The sequence below is a fragment of the Acomys russatus genome, chromosome 25 (genome assembly GCF_903995435.1).
Source record: "Acomys russatus chromosome 25, mAcoRus1.1, whole genome shotgun sequence".
NCBI classification, from domain to species: Eukaryota; Metazoa; Chordata; class Mammalia; order Rodentia; family Muridae; genus Acomys; species Acomys russatus.
The window spans coordinates 49,383,561-49,390,811 of record NC_067161.1 but is presented as its reverse complement, the minus strand read 5'-3'; the positions used below and the strand labels follow the sequence as shown (position 1 = coordinate 49,390,811).

General features: G+C 47.0%; 1 protein-coding gene across 1 annotated transcript in view; it reads left to right on the top strand.

Moving 5' to 3' along the window:
- Positions 1 to 426: 426 nt before the first annotated feature.
- Positions 427 to 7,251, top strand: part of Ndel1 (nudE neurodevelopment protein 1 like 1) — a 55,836-nt gene continuing 49,011 nt past the window's right edge. The window contains exon 1 of the mRNA XM_051167226.1: positions 427 to 548. The gene's annotated coding sequence lies outside the window, so the exon portion shown is untranslated. The remainder of the gene's footprint in view (positions 549 to 7,251) is intronic.

Here is a 7,251-nt window from a genome sequence, read left to right as displayed (position 1 = left end):
CACCCAGGCCTAAATATGAGCTCTCACGCACTGTGTTACGTGCTGTGCCGAGTTCAACATCGCACTGGCACAGACATAAAGGCTGTCAGCACCTGTTCATCTCCTCCACAAATGAAGTTAGACGGCGCTGTCACTTGACTCTACCCTCCCCAAACTCAGGGACAGAGGCAAGGAAGTGGGTGAGAGGACAGCCAGCCGTCGGCATGCCTGTAGGAGAGGTGGGGAGCCTTGGAGCTCGAGCTGAGAAGCTGCGGCTGGCATTTCTTCCTCCCTTTCCCAAGCTCCCGGGTCTTGCTCAATTCCAGCTGAGTAACAAGGCTGGCAGGGTTGCCTCACTTCTTGACAGCAGGCCCTCCCCCTACCCGCCTCCCTGGCTCAAATCCACTTCCTGTCCCTGAGTCTTCTGTCAGGCATGACCGGTTCTCCTTCTCTGTCTTCCTGTTTGCCTGCTATGTTCCAGCTGGCCCAAGGTGATCCCCCAGGTGCCGCTGGGAGCCAGATCAGCTGAGGACCCGGGACTGGGTGCCTTGTGACTTTGGGGAGTTGGGGTGAGGAGAAAGGATGGGTGTGTGTGGGGGTCTGGGCTTGGCCTGAGAGACCCCAGAGTGGAGGCCTCTGGTGCCTGAGGACCCTTTCTGCCCATGTGATGGTCAAAGGCTGAAGTCAGTTGGTGAGGGTCGTTATGTCCCTGTGGTAGGTGACACTAGGAGTTTGCTGTGGTGGCTTTTTCTGGAACCACAGTATCTTCCTTCATCTAGATTCTGATCACCTTGACTTGGTTTCTATTTCCCTGGGCTGCCTGCTAGTGTTTCTTTGAGGGGGACCAGTTCTTTGGGCTCATGTGGGGCTGATGAAAACAGTCAGGGTGAGGCAATGGTGTCATACTGCCCTGAACAAGTTTCAGGCGTGTGTTGAAACCTCGCCTGCTTCTAAATCGCTTAACTGCATATGGGCCAGCTACTTCCTGTGCTCTGTTTTCTTGTCCGCAGATGGCAAAGTATTTTTCTTTTAATTGAATTTGTGTAGAGCTTGTAGGACAACAGTTGTGAAAGGGTTTCCTAGACTGTATCATATTTCTCAAGGCTTGGGGCTATCTTTATTTCATTTTCTAAGTGGAGCAAGACACGCTTTTTCACAATAATATCTTATTTGATAAAATACAAACTCCACAGTACAGAGACACCGAAAATCTTTGTATAAATATAAATCCCTAAATATGAATGCGTTGACATGTAAACTTCACATTTTATCTATTTTTTTTTAATGTATATGTGTGTATGTCTGTGGGTCTGTAAGTGCACACAATCGTGGATGCCCTTAGAGACCAGACACTCAGATCCCCGGGAACTGGAGTTAACAGATGGGTGCTGGGAACAGGACCCAGTCAGTCCTCCGCAAGAGCAGTGAGTCCTTTTAACCATTGAGCTGACAGGGTCTTAAATCTATAGAGTCTTGACTGGTCTTGAATTTGCGATGCAGACTAGGTTGGCTTGAGTCTGTCTTGGTTTTCCTGCTTCTGCCTTCGGAGCGCTAGAGTCACCGCTGTCCACCACCTCACCCATTTCAACAACCTCATCTGGCTTCAAAATACACTTTTTTTTTTTTTTTGGAGACAAGGTACTATGTTGACCTTGAACTCTTTCTCTTCCTGTCTACACCCACTCAGTGAGAGGATTACGGGCATGAGCCATCACACCCAGCTGACATACAGACTTTTAATAACGCTTTTAATGTTAAATTTTATTTAGTGTCCTGTAACTTCTTTGCATTTAATGTCTTCTGAGTCATCTTATGCTGATTCACAAATATCTACCTGTCCTTCTGAACTGCTGTGTAGCATCGCAGATGTAGACGTACCGTGCTTTCTTAAGGTAGACTCCTACACGTGGGTAGTAATAGGCTCTCAGTTTGGGGCGATAATAGTGAACCATACTACAGAAAACACAATGAAACATGCAATTTTCTCATACCAGTTCCAGCATTTCCATACAATGAATCCTTAGGAGACAGATTGTTGGGTGAAAAAAAAAACCCCATATATTATATAATCTTATATAAATATACATACACAGTCTTATTGATTTGTTCAGATTTCATTAAGAAACGTCATATTGGGGCTGGAGAGATGGCCCGGTGGTTAAGAGAACTTGCTGCTCCTGCAGAGGAGTAGATTTAGTTCCCAGCACTTACATGGAGGTTTCACAGCTGTATACCTAGGCTCCATTTCTAAAGAATACGACATCCTCTTCTGCCTTCTGTGGGCACCAGATGCACTGGCGGCACACAGACATACATCCGTACACTTGAAAAATTAAAACTTATCCCAGCACTTGGGAGGCAGAGGCAGGCGGATCGCTGTGCGTTCGAGGCCAGCCTGGTCTACAAAAGCAAGTCCAGGACAGCCAGGACTGTTACACAGAGAAACCCTGTCTCGAAAAACCTTAAAAAAAAAAAAAAAAGAAAGAAAGAAAGAAAGAAAAAGAAAAAGAAAAGAAAAGAAAAAAATTAAAACTTAAAAAATTAAAAGTCATAGTACTTAAATTTAACCCCTGCTTTTATGAAAAGCAGCGCAAAGCTTACAATGAAAGACAGCGCCTCTCTCTTCTCTCCTTCCGTTCCCAACTTTCCTTTACTAGAGACAAAGAGTTGAAATTATTTTCTTTGTATTTCTAAATAAAGTACCTATGTGACCCGTATGGTTCGATTGCTCTTTCAGTCCCTCCCCTTCCTTCCTTCCTGTCTTTCTTAGACACAGCTTCACTGTGTAGTCCTGGCTGGTGTGGAACTTGCTATGTAGACCAGGCTGGCCTCAAATTCACGGAGATCCCTGTCTCTGTGCTGGAATTAAAAGCGTGGGCCACCGTGCTTGGCCTATGTGGCTGTTTTTCATATTCCCATCAACAAAAGGCAAAGACGCAGCAGTCATCTATCAGCTACCATGTTGTTGGTCCCACCCTCCCGACAGGATGATTTGATGTTTACGTTGATGCCATGTGCATCATTCTTTGTTTTGTATTGTTTTGTTTTGGTTTTTCAAGACACGGTTTCTCTGTGTAGCCTTGGCTGTCCTGGACTCGCTTTGTAGGTAGACCAGGCTGGCCTCGAACTCGCAGAGATCCTCCTGCCTCTGCCTCCCAAGTGCTGGGATTAAAGGCGTGCGCCACCACGCCCGGCTGCCGTGTGCATCATTCTATGACAGTCAGCTGCTCTTCTCTGAACTATGCAGACAGTGGTAAGGGTAATGTAGGTGATAACGGTCCTTTCCTTGTTTTATTTATTTATATTTTGCTCCTGGAGTTGATAGTTGCCTCAGATTTTTTGTTTTGTTTTGTCTTATTTATTTATTTATGTATTTATGTATTTATTTATTTATTTATTCTCTGGCCGCCTGCCTGGAGTTGATAGTTGCCTCAGATTTTTTGTTTTGTTTTGTCTTATTTATTTATTTATTTATTTATTTATTCTCTGGCCGCCTGCCTGGAGGGTATGAGAGGCTGTCAGCTGTCAGCATTCTGGGAGGCTGCTCAGGGCAGGGGCTGATGCAGGGAGGACTCGAAGGAGTTCTTTCTCCCCACGCACCCCCTTTCTCTTTACAGTGGAGTGACTTAGCTGCTCCTTCCGGCTCCTCCTGTTTCTCCTGTTGGGGCAGTACCGAGGCAATGCTTTGGTTTGCCTCCCTGGACTGTGAAGTCTGCGTCTAAATGCTCTGGAAACACACTCCTCTGAGTACATCTTCCTGTTTGTAGCCCATTCTGCGTGCTGTCTGGAGCAGCTAGAAGCTCTCACGCTCGAGCCTTTCTGGAGTTCAGACGCACAGAGCGCCGCTCGCGGTGCTGGGCGCCCAGCTTTGAGCCTCCTCTGAGCGTCGCACGGCTACCACTCTTTCACTTTTAGGCTTGCAAGCTTCTTCGTGGACTTCTCTGGTTGGTTTGTTTGGTGTTGTGTGTGGTGGAAGTGACGGTGCGTTGGTGCGTGCACTCATTCTATGAAGGTAGGCAGAGTGCATGTTGGGAGGGACAGTCTCTTCTTACAATTTTACCAGCAATTGGTGTTACTATTTGTTTTAGAATTTGGAACTCTAATAAAACATGAAACATAATTCTTTTTTTTTTTTTTTTAAAGATTTATTTATTTATTTATTTATTTATTTATTATGTATACAGTGCTCTGCCTGCATGTACATCTGCAGGCCAGAAGAGGGCACCAGATCACATTATAGATGGCTGTGAGCCACCATGTGGTTGCTGGGAATTGAACTCAGGACCTCTGGAAGAGCAGTCAGTGCTCTTAGCCGCTGAGCCATCTCTCCAGCCCCCATAATTCTTATTTTAGTTAAAAAATTGATTGATTGTGCTAGAGAAGGGATCAGAGCCTTTTTTTTTTTTTTTTTTTGTTTTTTCGAGACAGGGTCTCTCTGTGTAGCCTTGGCTGTCCTGGACTCGCTTTTGTAGTCCAGGCTGGCCTCGAACTCCCAGCGATCCGCCTGCCTCTGCCTCCCGAGTGCTGGGATTAAAGGCGTGCGCCACCATACCCGGCCAGAGCCTTTTTTTTATTATTATTTTTTGTTTGTTTTTTTATTTTATTTTATTTTTTAAAGATTTATTTATTTATTATTGTGTATACAGTGCTCTGCCTGCTTGTACCCCTGCAGGCCAGAAGTGGGCATCAGATCACATTACAGATGGTTGTGAGCCACCATGTGGTTGCTGAGAATTGAACTCAGGACCTCTGGAAGAGCAGACAGTGCTCTTAACCAGTGAGCCATCTCTCCAGCCCTTTTTTTTTTTTTTTTTTTTTCCGAGACAGGGTTTCTCTGTGTAGCCTTGGCCATCCTGGACTCACTTTGTAGACCAGGCTGGCCTCAAACTCACAGCGATCCGCCTGCCTCTGCCTCCCGAGTGCTGGGATTAAAGGCGTGCACCACCACGCCCGGCTCCAGCCCTTTTTTTTTTTTAATTTAAATTTTTATTTTTTGAGACAGGATCTCACTGTATAACCCTGACTGTCTTGGAATTTGTTATGTAGACCAGACTGGCCATAAACTCATAGAGGTTTCTTTTGCTTTGGTCTCTTGAGTGCTGGGATTAAAGGTGTTCACTGCCTGATCCAGCAAACCGGCCTGCAGCTAGTGTACCAAGAAGCTTGAGCCCCAGCCTTATTTACTGATCTGTTCATGAGACAGGGTCTCTGTTGGTGTCGGCGCTTGGTTGGAACACACTCTATTTACAGGCCTTGAGCGTACAGCACTCCTCTTGTCTCGGCCTCCTGAGAGCTGGCATTACAGACACGAGTTACCAGCCAGGCGGTATTTATTTTGATGCTGAGGACTGAGCCCAGGGCTTCGCGAAAGCATGCGTTCTACCACTGAGCCACAGCCCTGGCTTCTATTTCCTCACTTTTTGTAGTTTGAACTGTAAAAATAATGATTTAATAAATAGTAATTATACTTGTTACTACACTAAAAAAGTTATTAATGACATAATGGAGGACGTCGTTATGTGTTCATTGGCCGCTTATGTTTCCTTATAATCACCTATTTATCTATAGTTACTAGGTTGGTTAGTTACTAAATTGCATTGTCAGCTCTGTAAAATGCCTGTGGTTGATCTACTTTCTTTCTTTCCTCTCTCTTCCTTCCCTTTCCCCTCCTTTCATCCACACTCCCCCCCACCCCCCACCCCCACTCCGTGGGTCTCACTATGAAGCCCCAGGTGGCCTGAAATTAGCTATGCAGACCAAGTTCAAACTCAGAGAGAATCTGTTTTCCTCTGCCTCTTGAGTGGGCCACATGGCTGGCTTCCTTCTTTTTTTTCTTTCTTTTTCTTTTTTGAGAGGGCCAGGAAGGGGTGTAGACAGGGTTTCTCTGTATAGCCTACTCACTCTGTAGACCCAGCTGGCCTTGAATTCAGAGATCTGTCTGTCCTGCCTGGCCCCCGAGTGCTGGGGTTGCAGGTGCACTCTACCACTACCCACCCCCTCACTTTAATTCTCTTTTTTCTTCCTTGTGATTGCACCCAGTATCTCCTAAATGCCAGGCAAGGTCTTCAGTGCTGAGCTATCCTCCCAGCCTTTTCTTGTATGTCCAGACTCTGGGACCAGGCTTTAGAGAATAGCAGCACCAAACCAGGTGTGGTAGCGCGCGCCTTCAATCCCAGCTCTGGAGAGGCAGAGGCAGGCAGATCGCTGTGAGTTTGAGGCCAGTCTGGTCTACAAAAGTAAGGCCAGGACAGTCAAGGCTACACAGAGAAACCCTGTCTTGAAAAAAACCAAAACCAAAACCAAAACCCAAAAATAAAAGGAAAGAAAGAAAATATCAACTCCTAGTCACACATCTAGAGTGTTTGTTTATTTTTCATTCCTCAGATTATGAAAGTAGCATGGGTTCATGGTAGAAAACAGAAAATATAAACACAAAGAAACTACAGCTTTCCCAGCACTTCTCAGCACTTACACCCTCCCAGGCTTCCTCCCTCTCGCTCTGTATTAATGAAAACAGAAGTGGAGCCATTCACTTGCTAAATCCTATCATCAACCGCCTTCTGGGGCGTCATCTCCAGGGACTGGACAGCATCTCTCTTAGTTAGGGCTTCTATTGCTGTGGTGACACGCCGACCAAAAAGCAAGTCGGGGAGGAAAGGATATGTTGGGTTTACACTTCCATATTGTTGCCGGGCGTGGTGGCGCACGCCTTTAATCCCAGCACTCGGGAGGCAGAGGCAGGCGGATTGCTGTGAGTTCGAGGCCAGCCTGGTCTACAAAGTGAGTCCAGGATGGCCAAGGCTACACAGAGAAACCCTGTCTCGAAAAAACAAAACAAAACAAAACAAAAAACACTTCCATATTGTTGTTCATCGTTGGAGGAAGTCCAGACAAGAACCCAAGCAAGGCTGGAACCTGGAGGCGGGAGCTGATGCAGAGGCCATGGAGGGGGGCTGATGCAGAGGCCATGGAGGGAGGCTGATGCAGAGGCCATGGAGGGGGGCTGATGCAGAGGCCATGGAGGGGGGGCTGATGCAGAGGCCATGGAGGGGGCTGATGCAGAGGCCATGGAGGGAGGCTGATGCAGAGGCCATGGAGGGGGGCTGATGCAGAGGCCATGGAGGGGGGCTGATGCAGAGGCCATGGAGGGGGGCTGATGCAGAGGCCATGGAGGGGGGCTGATGCAGAGAGCCATGGAGGGGGGCTGATGCAGAAGCCATGGAGGGGGGCTGATGCAGAGGCCATGAGGGGAGCTGATTGCAGAGGCCATGG